Below are 19,590 nucleotides of genomic sequence, written 5' to 3'. Positions count from 1 at the left end.
GGCAAACTATATAATTTACGCCGACGATACTAGCATATTTTTGATAAGAAAGTCGGCGGATGAATTAGTTGAGGAAGCAAACCTAATCCTTCAAAGATTACATGAATGGACATGTAAAAATTGTCTTAAAATAAACACAAACAAAACAAAACGAATAGTTTTCCGGAGCAAAAATAAAAACGTAATAATTAATACGACTATATTGCTAAATTTAACGCCTATCAATATTGTTCCATGCTTTAAAACTTTAGACGTTATTTTCCAGGAAAACTTATCATGGGATATGCATGCCTTGGCGACAAAGTTATCTCAAACAATCGGCTTGTTTACCGTAACCGTCATATACTGCCAACAAAAATAATGATGCTGATTTTCAACACACTGTTTCTTTCTAGTCTAAACTACTGTCACTTAGTTTGGGCAACTACCACACAGGGAAATTTGGAAAAACTTTATGTACTGCAAAAAAAAAATTCTTACGAGTCGTAGAAAACGTTCCAAAATATGTTCATATACGTGATTTTTTCATAAAATATAATATAATGCCAATTGCCAATATGTACGATTATCGACTCCGTAGAGCACACAAACAAGAAATAAAAAATGGAGTCGGCTTTCTAAGAACACTAGCGGATCTAAAAATCAACATTACAGCATATACGACAAGGACGAGAGAGTTTTGGAAAGTGGAAACTGTTAGAACGACATACGGACAACAAACTCTTCGTAACAGTCTGCCAAGGCTACTGAATAAATTGCACAACGAAACCAATGGATTGGAAAATACCTCTTTGAAAGCTCTGTATAGTTATTTCTGCCTGCACTAGATTTTTTTTCCCCTGGCTTTCGCAAATTTTTTTTTCCTTAACGGAACTAACTAGTCCCATTGTATATATTATATTCTTGGTTCTTTCGTTCGTTTAGTCTGTATGAGAAATGTTATTGTTACGGCTTGTGTTTTTTTTTATTATATCTTTCTCGCCCTCGTGTTTTTTCGAACAGTTGCGACACCGTTATGCATACAATTCCTTATTTGTCCTTATTGGTTGGAGATGCTTTTTTCTTTTTCCTTTTATTATGCCCTGTTGTTAGGACACAATTTTTTTTGTTCTTCATTTGCTCTGCATGGTTTGCGATGGTTAATTTTGTGCAAATGGCATTTGCAAAAAATGATGTACTGCTTCTGTGTGTACTAACGTCGCGCAAACGCCAATGCGGGGGCCTGCGGCTTCGTCAAGCTGTCCATGTGGCAGCTTTTTCTGCATGCCCCTCGCGTCATGTACTGATGCGTCATGTACTGATGCAAATAAACATCTTCTTGATATACGCGCGAAGAAGACACGGACGGAGGCGGAAGAAGACAGGACGAGCGCTAACTCGCAACTAAATTTTTGTTTTTGTTTAATTTTTTGTTTAACATTTTTTTCTTGCTTAAATTTTAGCGGCTTCACCATTTCCTGATTAGATTTGTCTGGTAACTGCTATCCTTTTGACCATGTGGTGTTTTCTTTGCTACGGTTTTTGCAATCACTTATATATATGTTTGTTATTCCCAATAAAGATTTAGTTGTGAGTTAGCGCTCGTCCTGTCTTCTTCCGCCTCCGTCCGTGTCTTCTTCGCGCGTATATCAAGAATATGTTACCGTACCAACTCGCCCAACTATCCATTCTTATGCAGTAAATAAACATCATTGTCATAAGCGCAAACTTAACCAACTTTCCCCCACCCTTAATATAGCATAATTCTCCTACTGAACTAATGAGATCAAATGGCATGCCGTTACTTGAATTGCCTAGGAAAAAATTACCGCAGCAATTTATTTCCCAATTTTTGGATGCCAAACTGGCGCTCGACCCACGAATGTATATAGGACCACTAGTAGTAAACTCGTCACAATCATCAAAATGCTCTAACCCCTTATTTTGCACGGAATAATATATTTGAGTAGAATTTTTTTTCTGCGCTCTATTGATAACTGTAATAGCTTGGCTTTGCGGTGACTGCACTCGCCATTTGGTGCATTTCGAGCGCAGCTCTTAAGCGACAACCGCATGCACGCGCTATTCAAGCGCCACGACATGTCGTGCTGTCGTGTCGCGGCGTGGAGCAACCACATGAATGCGACATCGCGAAAATGAGTATTGGTAGGTTTGTAACGTTGCGCGAGTAAATTGTATCGTGCGCTCGTAAAGACATTTCAAACATACTAAGAGGTCAACGTTTTATCTACATCTAGCTTTATCATGCTATCACCATCAGCGGAAATGCGTCCCATGACGCCAGCGTAAACTACCGTGGTGCCATCTGGTGAGCAAACTTAAAACATTTTCACGGCTTTCGGTGGCATTTCAGGCCTTGCAGCGTCAGAACAAACAGCCGGTCTCAATAATAACGGCAACAGAGCGCCGATGTATACTTTGGCCTCAGCTTGATGATATGGGACGAATCGATGACTGATTTCACTATTTCTTGTGGTCATGGCAGATAGCAAGTTGCGAGAGCGCATTCAGATCGAAGCGAGCGGACCAGGATGGACTGGTTGCCGCCATGTTGTTGCGCAATCACGCTGTCCCCAGCGGATGTCGCCGCGCTGACGTCCGAGCGATAAACGATGTTTTCTGACTGGCCAAAAACCGGCGACGCGCCAAGCAACAGATCGCCCTCCGCGACGGGAAAGCCTGTCGCTCGTCGCTCGAAAAACGCATGTATGCAGTTGAAAATTTAGGCACTCGTTTCTGTGGCGAGCGTCGGCGTCATACCTCGCAACCGAGCGAACGAGCACAACGAAAGAGGAGAGTGAACGCGGAGCGCAGCGGGCGATGAACGACGGCGAGAGCGAAGATGAAAGCGAGGACGAAAGCGGAGGATGATGGTGCAGGTGAAGCATGAGGCGGAAATTGGAGCAGGAGGGTATGGCGAAAGCGTGAAAAGAAAAGCGTAGTGCCACGCAAGACGGGCTATGGTGACGACGGGTATGAGATGGCGCCGGAGTTGTGCGCATCACTAGGGTGCACTTAACGCATCCTCTGTTTGCCAAAGCACTGCATGAGCGCAGGTCTGTCTTCGGCGGCTGCTGTAAATCGCGCCCACGTGTCAGCCCGCGGTGCGTCCCGCGATCTCCCGATTAGCGAGGCAGTCGCGCCACACTTCAATCCGCTTGGATCGTGCCGCACGAGACAGATTGCCCGCGCCAGCCAATATATCGCGAAATGAAAACATGTCTAAGCTGCGCTTAAATTTGGCATAAGTAATATCGTAATCGTCGGTTAATTATTTTGTGTTCACATGTTTTGTTAATTGCTTTCTCTTGCTTACTTTTGCCCTCCCTGCATGAACATCGTGTCCCCAAAATGTAATACATAAATAAATACCGGCCGCAACAGCTAGAACCCTAGGTGGCTCAAATTATTCCGGAGTCCGCCACTACGGCGTACCTAATAATCAGATCGTGGTTTTGGCACGTAAAACCGAATATTAATTAGTTAATTGTTTTTTAACCCATGACCTCCTCCAACGTAACCGACCATCACAACCACTGAGCCAACGCCGTTGGTGTAGCGAGCTTTAGATTGGTCGTATAGATCAGTCTGTTCGGTTTCATTACGGTTTCGGTAACCCTTAGCAAAGAGGCAGGGGCGCGTTGCATAACATGTCATAATTATCAAGAAATAATTTCCGACATCTGCCTTTAATGTGAGCGTGCGTAAAATACAATATTGCAAGTTTGCAAGCTATTGCACCGTACTTGAAGCCCTTCAGTGAAGCAGGTCGGCCCATTGACCAGTTGCACCTGGATTTCTGCCATTACTCTGACGCTTACGGAGCTCTCAGAAAAAAGTTTTCGACAGGGAAAAACCGTCTGGCAGCGAACATAATGCGACCTGGGAGGGGTTGTAAGAGGCCACGTAGTGGACATGGCCATTTCGTCTGCTGTTGAATTTCTGATTGGCTGGGGGCGCCTGCCTCCTTTTCACATGTTCCACAGATCGAGCTGCTAATCAGAACTTATGCAGCAGTCGCAATGTACTATCGACCAAAAAAGTTTACGGACCACGGGATCTCAGAAAACGCTAAATATCTGGGCAGCCGTTAAAGGTAGCCAGTAAAACCGTACAGCACGATGTTGTTAGCATATACCAGTAGAGGCTGGAAATGGGAATACCAGGCGGCGTTTTGGGGCTGCGGCGATATTCAGCTTTTTGTCAGATCCCTTGGTCCGTAAACTTTTTTGGTCGATAGGACATGCCCACAAGGTGGACACTTACAAAATACCATGTCACCCCCCCCTCCCCCCCGCCAAACTGACTCGTAAACAGAGGCGCACCGAGAACAGGACGCGTCAGGGCTGCGGATGCATATCTTGAAACCTGCGTCCGTCAACATCATTTAACAAGTTTGCATTATTCTTTGAAATCAGCGTTTCAGATTAGAAGACCGGCAACGACAAACGGACGTTTTTTTTTTCTTTCTTTCTGCGGATTCACCACAACCGGTGAATCCGCACGACAATCCTATCGAACAAAAATAATTCAGCCATTTTCGCCATTGAGATGCGAGGACTGATAAAACAGTGGAGCTGGTGGTCTTCATTAGCTTTAACTTGGGTTTTCTATAGCAGTGGATTGCGTCGTATTGTTGATCGGCAGCGACTTTCCTGGCCCGCAACTCGGGATGTTCAGCCCTCATTTGCCTATTAGCTTCGGCAGCTCTCGCCCTGAATTCCGGGTCTTCTCGACGCCGCTTGACAGGCTCACGATCGGCTTCCCACTTCCTTCGCCGACACTCCTCTTGTTCCTCGGGAGAGAGCACTTTCTTAGGTCTGCCCATCTTATCGGTAGATCGGACACTGATGCCGAACATCTCCGCCGCGACGCGCACTCCCCATTGGCTATCCTCCTCACTCCTCTAAGCCGCGCCCCAACACCTACTCCTTGGCTCCTCGTTTCCTCGCCACTTCCCCTCTGACTTCTTGGCGTAGCATTTTCAGCCTCTCCACTTTGGTTCTCCGAGTTAGGAGCGACCAAGGAGGTTATAAAAAAAACTTCTGGAGTGGAGATCCCCTATGCGCCCCCATGTGACCGGCTGAAGCCTGGGAAACCGGTTGGCGGCCATCTTGCTCCAGGCAAGAGCGAGCGCTGCTTGCGCGCTGGTAGCGTAACCAGTGCGCTTTCGTGGTGTCGTTTTATGATGAAAGCAGTAGAATTACTATGATTTATTTAGCGCAGATGTTTTTTTAATGCGGCAGCCTTTTATGCATACCTCATGGTGGGGTGCCCGTCTCAAGGCCGTTTCAAAACTGTGTTGTTTACACGAAATGATCCTCTTTGGATAAGAGGCGATAGCGCGCGCAATACCACTGTTAAGTATACAATATTAATTCAGCATGTGAACTGAAGTAACAATGAATATAGAGAGGTAAATGACGTGTATTAAGGCTGTAATAATGTTGAATTAGGAGTAAATAATGGTGGATTAAAGGGGTTTAGCTGGGTGCTAGGAGTTTAACGAAAGGTAATGTAGAAGAACACGCGGTGCTGGGCTAGTTGATGACGATGAGAAAGCCACATTTAACAGTCTGAAAGTGATTACGCAATTGAACTGAGGCAATAATGCGTGCACAGAGAGGTGAATTAGGCGAATTTAGAGTGACTTTTTGCACAAAAAATTGTGACGAAATAAAGTGACGAAGACTCCGTAAAAGAAGTGGAAAGCGGTCGTCGTATGATTAAGTTAGCGACGCTAGGGCTTTCATGTCGCCTAGTTGTATCATTAGGAATCCCCAGTAATCTTTGTCATGCCAGGTTAATGACAAATGCACAAGGCAGTTGTTAATGCAAGAATACGTAGGCTGAAGCTGTAACGCCTTTTATGCTCTTGCCACATTACCGAAGTTACGCGAAGTACAAGGTGAAATCAGTTAAGTGGTACATAAATTTTTATTATGTCCTGGCTATTTGATAAAAATAAGCATAAAACAACATGGTGAAAAAAATAAATAAAATATTGCATAACTACCTGGTGCATCACAGTGTGCACTATAGGAAAACAATACCAAACAGACATACATAAAATGCAAACACATCAAAACAAACATATTTTTGGCTGCGCAAAAACAAAAATTGCCACAATGCCCAAAATTAAAGGCATGCTGATAATGTCACTTCTTAAGGCGCACGGTTCAGTAACTACGAATAATGGCTTTTAAATATTGTAAAGATCGTGAGTCCGCAATAGACGAATTTGTATGAACTCTGATTTGTGTAGAACTTTACACGACCACATGCAACCGCAGCTTGATCTCAGAAAACAGTAATATTCGCGATCCAGCCTAAGTTAAATTACGCCGAGATAGGATAACTATGGCTGCACAAGAACTGTTGTTGCTCCAGGCACATATCGTATTGGTAAACACACGATATGTGACTGGCAATACTACTTATTTACCAGTTAGGTCAGTTATTTTCTTGTTTTGATGCGAAACAGTTGCGTGCAGATATTTATGCGCGCTTATAAACAGTCAACTTGTGATACTCAGCTACGACGTCCACCAGGTCTGAGAGCTGCATCATTTTATATCAATAAGTAGTAAATAATTCCTCTCGACAAGCGGAATCTCATATGCAAGCGCACCGAAAATATATACGAACAGGAAGCATTTCTTACGAACTCGCTTTTTTATGCAGATGTACGGGGAACGCTGAAAAAATGGTTGGAATGCTGCCCTGTCGTAGCCTTGTCGTTTGACCAGACCTGTCAAAACAACCCTCTTCAATGTGCACCCAGCAAAGAACATCCGAATCTTTAGGCGCCCAGCCATCTCTGTGAACAGCGGGCTGCCATGCATCACGCAGCGTTTTCTCTACATACGCAGAAAAAAAAGCTTGTTTCAGCCTATATTCGTCAGTTAAAAGGCAGATTTCAGGCACAACAGCGATCCTCGACGGAGATAGTGCACAGCAATGGTCGAGCGATTGAAGGCTTTTTCGCGCTGCTTACACGTGAAACGTTACTCCAGACTTTTGCTTCGCACGATTCGTGCAGCCGAACGCGACGCAGGCGTTTACCATCCCGTTCAGCGGAACTTGGATGTTCCCTTACAAACGCAGAACTACCACTCAGCAGACCGTAACTAAGCACCAAGAGTGGATAAATGCCGCAACTGCCGAACTACCGCAAGGGCCCAAGCGGCGCAGCTACGTTTTCTGCCCGGAGCAATATGGCGGTCGCCGGCGTCAGCCGCGGCGCGGCATCTCCACTCCAGAAGTTTTTTTATAACCTCCTTGGGAGCGACGCCCGGCACGGCTGGACTCAAGCTGAAACAGTTCCGCTGTTCACAAGTTGGAAGAGGTAGGCAGACTGCCCTTTCGAGATTCCGCCCTCGCCTTCCGGAAGCACGACCACGCCTGTTGTATGAATTGCAGTAAATTGCTGATTCACAGTCGAGCAGCCGGCCGCGGTTATCACACCGGCGAATACCGATTCGCGCTCGGCGGTGAAAGCTGCTGTCGTCGTCTTGCTTCCTAATTCTTCAGAGTGCAGTTCTTAGGCGGCCGTTCGTGCGCTTAACGGCGTCGGGCCGTAACCGAGCGAACGATCCAGGGGAGGATGAAAGAGAGCGAACGCGGAGCGCAGCGGAGAATGCATGACAGTGAGAGCAAAGAGAGCGAGAGGAGGAGAGCAGAGGTGGAGAGTAGCGACTGAGGAAACAGCGCTGCATGAGCGGACGTGTGTCCGGGGCGGCTAAGATGTGGCGCCAGAGTAGCCCCCCGTCTTCCGTTCACCGATGACTTCATCGGTCATGTGTGCAGTCAGCGCATCCGCCGACACCATAGCTGGAAACAAAGCGATGCATGACCGGATTTCTGTTTACGGCGACTGCTGTGAAACGCGCCCATGCATCAAGGCAATGGGCCGTACAACACATTGTTAAAAGAACGCTACTCACAGCACTCTCTTAACAATGAGCGACACAACCAGTGTAAGTGCTTCGTCTGCCGCTGCTGCTAAACAACCTGCCCGAGCCTAGGCTCAGCGACGCTGACGCCAGAATCCACAAGTTCGCGCCGCCTAAGCAGAGGCAAGGCGCCGCTACCGAGAAGACCCTGACGTTCGCACCACCGAAGTTCATATATCGCAAACTCAAAACATTTACAGAGTGGCACTCAAATGTTGTATTACGGAGTATCGTAATCGTCTGTATTTTCGTCCACTTCACTCAGCACGTCATAACTTGAATTTTTAATCTAAGTCCGCACCTGGTTAGCTGGCCACGTGGTGTAAAAAAACGTGAACTAGAAGCGATGTCCGAAGTTGTTTGGGATGCTTGACACATCAGCTCTCGGATTGTAGGCACCTGTGTTCTTCCACAAGTGTTCAATGACGCACAGTGTACTTGCTTCGTCTTAATCCGCATTTGCATCAATGAAACCAGTACTGATGCCACCTGTCAAGATGCAGTCGAAACCGTAATCGGTAAACCAATGGACATTGAGTAAGTAAACGATCTGCACATGAATAATTGTACATACTCTAAAAATGTCAAATTGTAGGTAATCATCATTTCTATCGATTAACATATGAAATTTCCATACTGTGACAATATATCTTTCCAACCTGCAGTGTACATTTTGCTTTAGAAAATTCCCGCGGTTCATGAATGTCCTTGTACTATACCAAACCCAAGAATGTTTAAAATTATGTAGATAAGAAATAGAGTTTGTCTGCGAAAAGTTTTTCAGAGAACAAAACATTATCGCTGTGCTTCAACGGGCATCATGAGTTAGCTGCAATGTACAGCCACCTAGACTATACCATTACATATGTGCTGGTTAACAGCTCTGTTCTCTCATACAATGTCGCAGTGAAAGAAGACCTACTTAAACATTCTCACTGCAACAAATATACGCCAAGTGCATATCTTCTTTAATAAAGTGAATAGCTACCTAGAAGCCTTTAGGGGGGGGGCGGGGGGCTATTCGCTTACGTTGGCAATCATTGTCGATGGCTGGTAAACATTTATTTTCAAATGCGAAGCATTTCTTGCCGGCGGCTTTGTCCATCCCTCCCGCGGCGTCTCACACCCCCACAGCGCATGCGCGTCCCCTCCCCCTCTCTCTCCTCTCCTACGCTCCCCCTTTCTCTCCTCTAGGAAACCGGAGCGGCGCGCACGACCGGTGGTGCGACAGCTGCATACTCCGCTGGGGGCGCCACGGTAGTTCCGCGGTCTGAAAATGACGGAGCGCGCGCGCCTCATTCTCTCTCCTGTGCAGCGCCGCGATGAGCGAGCGCTCGGGCCGCTGCCGCGAAACCATCTCCCGCTCAAGCTGCCTACTCCGCTGGAGGCGCCACGGTAGTTCCGCGGTCTGAAAATGACGGAGCGCGCGCGCCTCATTCTCTCTCATGTGCAGCGCCGCGATGAGCGCTCTGGCCGCTGCCGCGAAACCATCTCCCGCTCAAGCTGCCTACTCCGCTGGGGGCGCCACGGTAGTTCCGCGGTCTGAAAATGACGGAGCGCGCGCGCCTCATTCTCTCTCATGTGCAGCGCCGCGATGAGCGCTCGGGCCGCTGCCGCGAAACCATCTCCCGCTCAAGCTGCCTACTCCGCTGGGGGCGCCACGGTAGTTCCGCGGTCTGAAAATGACAGAGCGCGCGCGCCTCATTCTCTCTCATGTGCAGCGCCGCGATGAGCGCTCGGGCCGCTGCCGCGAAACCATCTCCCGCTCAAGCTGCCTACTCCGCTGGGGGCGCCACGGTAGTTCCGCGGTCTGAAAATGACGGAGCGCGCGCGCCTCATTCTCTCTCCTGTGCAGCGCCGCGATGAGCGCTCGGGCCGCTGCCGCGAAACCATCTCCCGCTCAAGCTGCCTACTCCGCTGGGGGCGCCACGGTAGTTCCGCGGTCTGAAAATGACGGAGCGCGCGCGCCTCATTCTCTCTCCTGTAGAGCGCCGCGATGAGCGCTCGGGCCGCTGCCGCGAAACCATCTCCCGCTCAAGCTGCCTACTCCGCTGGGGGCGCCACGGTAGTTCCGCGGTCTGAAAATGACGGAGCGCGCGCGCCTCATTCTCTCTCCTGTAGAAGCGCCGCGATGAGCGCTCGGGCCGCTGCCGCGAAACCATCTCCCGCTCAAGCTGCCTACTCCGCTGGGGGCGCCACGGTAGTTCCGCGGTCTGAAAATGACGGAGCGCGCGCGCCTCATTCTCTCTCATGTGCAGCGCCGCGATGAGCGCTCGGGCCGCTGCCGCGAAACCATCTCCCGCTCAAGCTGCCTACTCCGCTGGGGGCGCCACGGTAGTTCCGCGGTCTGAAAATGACGGAGCGCGCGCGCCTCATTCTCTCTCATGTGCAGCGCCGCGATGAGCGCTCGGGCCGCTGCCGCGAAACCATCTCCCGCTCAAGCTGCCTACTCCGCTGGGGGCGCCACGGTAGTTCCGCGGTCTGAAAATGACGGAGCGCGCGCGCCTCATTCTCTCTCCTGTAGAGCGCCGCGATGAGCGCTCGGGCCGCTGCCGCGAAACCATCTCCCGCTCAAGCTGCCTACTCCGCTGGGGGCGCCACGGTAGTTCCGCGGTCTGAAAATGACGGAGCGCGCGCGCCTCATTCTCTCTCCTGTAAGCGCCGCGATGAGCGCTCGGGCCGCTGCCGCGAAACCATCTCCCGCTCAAGCTGCCTACTCCGCTGGGGGCGCCACGGTAGTTCCGCGGTCTGAAAATGACGGAGCGCGCGCGCCTCATTCTCTCTCCTGTAGAGCGCCGCGATGAGCGCTCGGGCCGCTGCCGCGAAACCATCTCCCGCTCAAGCTGCCTACTCCGCTGGGGGCGCCACGGTAGTTCCGCGGTCTGAAAATGACGGAGCGCGCGCGCCTCATTCTCTCTCCTGTAGAGCGCCGCGATGAGCGCTCGGGCCGCTGCCGCGAAACCATCTCCCGCTCAAGCTAACCATCTCCCCGCTGCTTCGCATCCACACATGGTTCTCTTTAGTGGGAGATGGAGTAATTTTTTCATTAAGCGTCCAACGCGCATCTCAGAGGTTGCGAGCTTCTGCTCACGCATGTCGCTGCGTTTTGCTCCATAAGAATTTATCCCCTCTTCCGTGAAACGCTTCTCGTGGGCCTCTTCCTACATGCGCTAACACTCGCTTTGGTCCCACCTCTGTGAGATTACTATTTCCTCCTCTTTCACGCCTGGTATCAAAGACCAGAATTTCCAGTGCCTGTGGTCTTTGTCCTCTCTGAATGCCGGCAACAGTGTCATCTTTAATGCGGATATATAAAGCCAACAGACAATGATGCCAAGGAAAACATTGGTTACATTAGCTCTGGCTGAGATCAAAATGTAAATAAAGAACAAGGAAATTAAAGTGAACGAAATGATAATGTGTCGCCGGTGGGAGATGAACCTACAACATCCGCATTGCGCGGGCGTTACACTACCAATTGTGCTACGGCACGAAATACCACTCAGACACTGATTGGCAGAGGTACACCCATCACACGCAATCAGCAAAGGCACAACTTATCACAGGTACTCATCAGCAGTGGCAACGTGCTGAAATGTGCCTCATTTCTGAATGTTAGTTTACATTTACTGTAGTTACATCCAATTACGCCCGTCGTTTCCGATGCTATTGAGTTTACGCGAAGGTAGCTGAGGCTACCTTCGCATTTTGTTTTATTGCCACTCACAAGTCATTTCACGATGAAAATCCGTGCTTGATGTGCTTCGGAGGCAAATTTACTTACCATGTCGAAAATTATGCTGGGGTGACACTAACTGCGTACCGAAAAGGACAGGTGCCACTTTCCAAACCTGGAAATGCAACCTGTAGATCATTAACGGCACGGGGCACTCATAGCACCATACAAAACGACGAAGTAACTGAATCTGACCTTTCCCACGCAATTAGAGAAATCGCTGTGCTGCTTTAAATGGAAGCGAAAGTAGATGCACTAAGTGAAATTAAGGAAACTGTAGACAGAGTAGACCAATCAATACAAGGAACTGCCAAGAAATATAATGAAGTCATTGCGCAGATGCAACTGCAAAATGCAATATAGACATATTTCAGAACTACGAAAGCATATGGAAAAATTTGAGGTCAAGGTCAAAGAACATGAAATTGGAAACCCTAAACACAATCTAAACGACTTGGATCATTACAGCAGACCGCGACATATAGAAATACATGGTAATTTGAGAATGAGAATTAAAATTCCTTTCAAAAAGTCAACAAGTTTGCTGATTGCCTCGACGCTCTACACCTTTCTTAACAGGGTGTTGAAGCAGCTCATCCACTTCCATCCAAGAACAGAATGATGCAGACAAAACAGAAACGGCGGCACCAATTTTATTCCCTTTACATCGCGCAAAATCAGAGATAACTGGCCTACGAAAAAAAAGTCGGCAGATCACACGCCTAGTGGGAATTCATGTTACGCGAAGCAGTGTGTGAGGAGCCTACCAAGTTAACGAAACGACCATGAGAACACCAAGACGTAGGCGGCTGTCTCATGACCTACATGACACGCATGTCATAACATTCATGTCATGAGTCCTCAGGAATCCCTTTAGCTGTGCCTAAGAGACCTTAAGGCGAAAGTCTTAGTCATGCTCATGACTATGACTTCGTCCATCAACCTTTAGCCTTTTCCTTCCCTTTGTACCACATCCGAACCAGTCCATTGCTTTATGGATGTTCATCTTTCTTCGCTGAGTCATTGTCAGTTTGCTGAGTCATGCTCATGACTACGACTTCTACCATGATCCTTTAGTGTTTACTTCACTTAGTTCCCACGTCCGAACCCATTTCAGTGATTTTTGAGTGTTAATCTTTTTCGCTGGGTCATTGTCATGACCTACATAACACGCATGTTATGACATTTATGTCATGACATATCACTTAGGCGCGTCATACACTCGCGTCATACTATGCCAATTTTGGTACCTACCAAGGTAACGAAACTACCATGAGAGCACCAAGACGTAGGCGGCTGTTTTCTGGCCTACATGACACGCATGTCATAACATTCATGTCATGACCAATCATTTGTGTTTGTCATACACGCTTGTCATACTATGCCAATTTTGCTACATACAAGGTTAACGAAACGGCCATGAGCGCACCAAGACGTAGGCGGCTAGATATATACTGTGAAAGTGCCAAATGTTCCCCAAGAAATGCTTGGCATTTAAGAAATGGCGCAGTTTCGCCCGAAATGAAAAACATCGATTGACATAGCAAATTAGTAGACAACTATACGAACTAAGGATAGTAATTTTATCGCACGTATAAACTTGTAAACATTCGCTTACTAACTAAATCAACAAGCATAGCGTAACGCGTGTACAGGTAAACCTGAAAACATCTCGATTGATGACCGTGGTAAGTCGCAGTCAATACTCTTTAGCGAGGAAGCGCGGCAGCAGCAGCGAGAGAATTAACCTTCGTGCCGACTCTCACTTCAACACGAACTAAACGTCGAAAGCACCGCGCACACGAAGCTACCGGCACTAGTCGCACTTTGTTCACATCGCAGATCGCTTTGAAGATGAAGCCCGTGCGGGCGCGCACTTTTTCCACGTCGCAGACGGCTTCAAAGATACAGCAGCCGGACAGTCGCGCGCTTCGTGGAACGCCCCTCCCTACCCTACCCTCGCCCCGGAGGCTTGAGGAGCCTTGCTTGCCGGCGGGCGCGCACGGCCGCTCGGTTGGCCAGGAATAGAATAAATTCTAATGCATCACGAGCAATTCAATCTGCCGCCTCATTTCCTGCTACGCATTGGTGCGAATGAAGTCATTGCAATTTTGTAGTTGAATCGAAGATATGGAGTTCTTTGAAAAGGCCTAAGGAAACAATGTCCTAAGCAAACAATGTAACGCCTGTAAAGTGGGATTGCTGTCCGACAGGATTAAAACAGGCTGCGCCCGGCAGCACTTCCACTTCATCAGGCTACCTCATTGGCAGCACTGTCGCATATTCACTAACGCATAGCGATTATATTATCGCAGCCTTTTGGAAATTTTAAGCATGAAGTGCGTTTAGCTCTAGTGATCGGCGTCCTTTATGGGACCTTGGGTGAAAATTCAGAGGCGTTATCCGGGCACTCAAGACGAGAACGGGCGCAGGAACGAAACGAGAGCCTGCGAGAAAATACGGGTATCGTTGCGAGAACAAAACGAGATCATCCGGGCAACCAGAGAAAAGTGAAAAAAAGCGGTCTCTTGCCTGCAACCCTTTGTACAGGACCACATTAAATATGCTAGTTACTGCCCAAACAAATTTAAAAACAGTGTAATGACGAAGTTAGCACAAGCGTCGCTGTGGTCGCATGGCTGCTGAAGTGAGGAAGAGAAAGACGAACGGATCGGTGTCGCTGGTTTTGCCTCGCGCTGGCGTTTGGCTGGAACTGCTCGGGTGCTCTTTGAGCTGGACCTAACGCCAATAAACCCCATATCATTTGGTGGAAGTGCTGGGTATGCTAACTATCCTACCAACTCGCCCTGGAACTCCGCAGGCGCACTCTGCCCTCCGCTACCCCCACGACCATGCCAGACGACGCCGGTGAGCGACCCCCTTCGTCAACTGTGCAAGTCACCTGTGGTGCCGTTCGGGAACGAGACCCGGCTGTGTTCAGTGGCACCGCTGATACCGACGTCGATGACTGGCTTTCGTCGTACGAACGGGTGAGCAACAACAACAAATGGGACGATCGGACAAAGCTCACCAAGGTTATTTTTTATCTTGCGGGTGTCGCCCACCTCTGGGTCCGCAACCATGAAACAACCATTGCGACATGGAATGACTTTAAGACTGCATTCGCGGAAGTATTTGGCCGTCCTGCGGTGCGAAAGCTTCGCGCTGAACAGCGCCTTCGCCACCGAGCGCAACAGCCGGGCGAGACTTTCACTAGTTACATCGAGGACGTCATAGATCTCTGCAACCGCGTGAGCCGAACGATGACTGAGGAAGATAAGATTAAAGAACTCCTCAAGGGCATTGAAGACGATGCTTTTCAGATGCTCATGGCCAAGAATCCTACCACCGTTGCAGCCGTAGTCACATATTGCCAAAGCTTCGATGAATTACGCCGGCAACGAGCGCTCGCCCGCCAAACTGTTCCTCAAGTGGCCTCCCTTTCCAGTTTGGTGACTGCTCACGGACAGGCTGATGACGGGTCTCTCCTGCCTCAGATCAAAGCCTTCATTCGTGAAGAGGTGGCCCGCCAGCTCTCGCTGCTCCCTCTCACCCAGGAGCCTGTCCAACCCTCGGCCGTGCAGCAGGCCATCCGCGAGCAGGTTGCAGAGGCCCTTCCACCAGTCCAACAGATTGCTGCACCAGCTCAGATTGCTGCACCTTTGACGTACGCTGAAGTTGTGTCGCGTCCTAGACCAACGACACTCCCCTACTCGGCGCCGCCACCGCGCCCAGCGCTTCTCCCTGTCCCTCAAATGCCCCCTCAGTACTTCCGGCCACAAGATCCCTGGCGCACGCGGGACAATCGGCCGATATGCTTCTCGTGCGGTATCGCGGGACATGTGGCGCGCTTTTGTCGCCGTCGCCTGCCGCGTCAGGACGTCGTCGTTGAGCCACAGGTACCTGCATCCCACCAGCATGCTGATTCGAACCCATCGCCGAACTTCTGGACCGGTCGTCAGAACTTCAGCCCCCGTCGTTCACCATCACCGCGTCGCCGTTCGATATCGCCGATGCGTGGTCGCCCGCCTTCCAACGAGGGAAACTAAATGCTGCAGCTTCGGAGGCAAGAGCTGCACGCTTGTCGAAATGCCCAAGACCTCCGCTATCGCCGCAAAACATTATAGAAATACAGGTTGAAGCAGCCGCTACATTCGCACTCATCGACACGGGCGCTGCGGTTTCCGTCATACGTGAGACTCTTTGCCGTAAGATTAGGAAGGTCACCACATCACTTTCTGGCCTTGTACTTCGTACTGCCACCACGGAGCCCATCGAACCTTCAGCCGCATGCACCGCTAGGATCGTTATTCAGGACGTAGTTTACACAATTGAGTTCCTTGTTCTGCCTTCCTGCTCCCATGATGTCATCCTGGGATGGGACTTTCTGTCGCGCCACCGTGCCGTCATTGACTGTGCCCGTGCCGAAGTTGCTCTGTCTGTCGTTAACACCACTCTGCCTCCCGCCTCTCCCGCCCCCTTAAAGATTATTGTCGCCGCCGATACTGATCTGCCACCAAGCACTTCTACACCAGTCGCTTTGTTGTGTCCATCGGCGCCCGACGCCTCGGTACTGTTCACGCCTTCATCTGTTTTTCTTCACCGCAAATCTCTACCACTTCCATTCGCCGTTCTTGACGTAGCCGCTGGTACAACAATTATGCTAGTGGACAACCCGTTCCAATACCCGCTGACTCTGCTTCGCGACGAGTGCCTCGGCTGTGTCGAACCTATTGACATGTCGGAGTGTTTGGACGTGCCTGGCTCCTCTTCTGGCCTTTCGCTCGACGCCATGACACCATTTCCGAAAAGCTCCCGATTGGCTACCGAAGTCTTTGATTCATGCGTTGACGCCAACCTTTCCCTCGAGCACCGCGAGCAACTCCTGTCTCTCCTAGATACTTTCCGTTCTTCGTTCGACTGCACGGAACACGCCTTGGGTCGTACGAACAGTGTTTCCCACCACATCGACACCGGGTCCCACTCTCCCCTCAGACAACGCCCCTATCGCGTTTCAGCGGCGGAGCGTCGTATAATCAGCGACCAAGTGAATGACATGCTCGAGCGTGGCGTCGTTCAACCATCCCAGAGTCCGTGGTCTTCTCCAGTTGTGCTAGTGCGAAAAAAAGATGGTTCTATTCGTTTCTGTGTCGATTACCGCCGCCTCAACAAAGTCACACGGAAGGACGTCTACCCTTTACCCCGCATTGACGACGCACTCGATTGTTTACAAGGCGCTGAGTACTTCTCGTCATTGGACCTACGATCTGGCTACTGGCAGGTTCCCATGGCCGAATGCGATCGACCGAAGACAGCGTTTGTCACCCCTGATGGGCTATATGAATTTACCGTCATGCCATTCGGGCTCTGTAATGCGCCCGCAACTTTCGAGCGCATGATGGACAACATACTTCGTGGTCACAAATGGAACATTTGCCTATGGTACCTGGATGACATCGTCGTGTTTTCTTCAGACTTCTCAACGCACCTCTCACGTCTCCACCAAGTTTTGACATGTCTTAAGAACGCTGGTCTTCAGCTGAATATCAAAAAGTGTCGCTTGGCAGCTCGCACCTTGACTATCTTGGGCCACGTTGTGTCCAAAGAAGACGGCGTCGTCCCTGATCCTGCGAAACTTCGAGCTGTCGCCGACTTCCCTAAGCCGACGTCACTGAAGACCCTCCGGAGCTTCATCGGCCTTTGTTCTTATTTTCGTCGCTTTGTGCGCAATTTCGCGACCGTTATCGCACCTTTGACGCGACTTCTCACCGTTGGCACCGACATGTCTCACTGGTCTCGTGAATGTGATGACGCATTTCAGACGCTACGCCAGCTGCTCACAGCTCCTCCGATTCTCCGGCACTACGATCCCCGGGCGCCTACGGAGGTGCACACTGATGCAAGCGGCGTGGGCCTTGGTGTGGTGCTCGCGCAACGGAAGCCTGGCTATCACGAGTATGTTGTCGCCTACGCGAGCCGAACCCTCACAAAGGCCGAGGCCAACTATTCAACCACTGAGAAAGAGTGCCTGGCTATAGTCTGGGCTCTTGCCAAGTTCCGACCCTACCTTTATGGCCAACCGTTTTATGTCGTCACGGACCACCACGCTCTTTGCTGGTTGTCGACTTTGAAAGATCCCTCGGGCCGCCTCGGTCGGTGGGCCCTGCGGCTTCAAGAGTATGATATCCAAGTGGTCTACAGGTCTGGCCGCAAGCATTCTGACGCGGACGCCCTTTCTCGCTCTCCTCTACCCCCCGATACAGCGTCTCTCTCGGCACAGTACACCGCTATCTCAGCGCTCAACGTCGAGTCCATGCATTCGGAGCAACGGAAGGATCCGTGGATTGTTGCCCTTCTCAACCTTCTGTCGGATTCCACCGCCAATCAGCCCTCCCGCGCGCTCCGCCGTCAAGCCTCTCATTTTACCGTGCGAGACAACCTGCTCTACCGCCGCAACTATATACCGGGTGGTCGCAAGTGGCTTCTCGTAATACCTCGTCACATGCGCTCTGACATCTGCGCTGCTTTTCATGCCGACCCACAGAGTGCTCACGCAGGCGTGCTGAAAACTTACGCAAGGTTGCGCCAACGCTTCTACTGGCGCGGTATGTACAGCTTTGTCCTAAAGTATATCCGTGCTTGCGAAGCATGCCAACAACGCAAGATTCCTCCGCAACGCTCGACCGGCGCTCTTCAGCCTTTACCTTGCCCTGCGCGGCCTTTCGATAGGGTCGGCATCGACCTTTACGGCCCACTCCCATGCTCTACGTCTGGAAGCCGGTGGATAATCGTTGGTGTTGACCATCTCACCCGGTATGCTGAGACTGCCGCCCTTCCTGCCACTACAGCACGTGAGGTTGCTTTCTTCATCCTGCGCAATTTCGTGCTTCGACATGGCGCTCCTCGAGAACTTCTCAGTGACAGAGGACATGTCTTTCTTTCCCAAGTGGTCGAAGCTCTGCTTGCCGAGTGCCACGTCATCCACCGTACATCAACCGCGTACCAACCGCAAACCAATGGATTAACTGAGCGCTTCAATCGCACTCTTGGCGACATGCTCACTGCATACGTCGCGTCGGACCACTCCAATTGGGACATGATTCTCCCTTTTGTCACCTACGCTTACAATACCGCGACTCAAGCAACCACAGGCTTTTCACCATTCTTTTTATTGTATGGACGAGAACCCTCGTGCACGCTCGATACAGTATTGCCATACCACCCTGACGCCTCTGAATATCGACCCATATCAGAAGTAGCCAGGTACGCTGAAGAATGCCGCCAACTTGCCCGTACCTTCACGACGGAAGGTCAAGCCCACCAGCGGAATCGACATGACACCGACCTGAGTCCTACCACTTTCCGTGTCGGCTCCCTCGTCTGGTTGTGGATTCCGCCTCACGTTCCCGGTCTTTCGTCTAAGCTGCTGGCTCAATACCACGGACCCTACCGGATCGTCGCCTGTACATCTGCTGTAAACTATGTGGTCGAACCTCTCACGCTGTCTGACGACCTGCGGCGTCGTGGTCGCGAGACTGTGCACGTCAGCCGGCTTAAACCGTATTACGATCCCTCTATCGTGTCGTCACCGTGAGTCGCCAGGATGGCTAGTCTTCTCTCGTGGGGCCATTGTAATGACGAAGTTAGCACAAGCGTCGCTGTGGTCGCATGGCTGCTGAAGTGAGGAAGAGAAAGACGAACGGATCGGTGTCGCTGGTTTTGCCTCACGCTGGCGTTTGGCTGGAACTGCTCGGGTGCTCTTTGAGCTGGACCTAACGCCAATAAACCCCATATCAACAGAAACAAAAAACACTACTTCCGATTTATTCCTAATGTTTGTTGACAATACCACTCAAGCTGTAACTTCTAGTACGCTGCAGCTGAATTTGTCGTTTCCAA

Source organism: Dermacentor silvarum, chromosome 5 (genome assembly GCF_013339745.2).
Source record: "Dermacentor silvarum isolate Dsil-2018 chromosome 5, BIME_Dsil_1.4, whole genome shotgun sequence".
Lineage (NCBI taxonomy): Eukaryota > Metazoa > Arthropoda > Arachnida > Ixodida > Ixodidae > Dermacentor > Dermacentor silvarum.
This window is presented reverse-complemented; position numbering follows the sequence as displayed.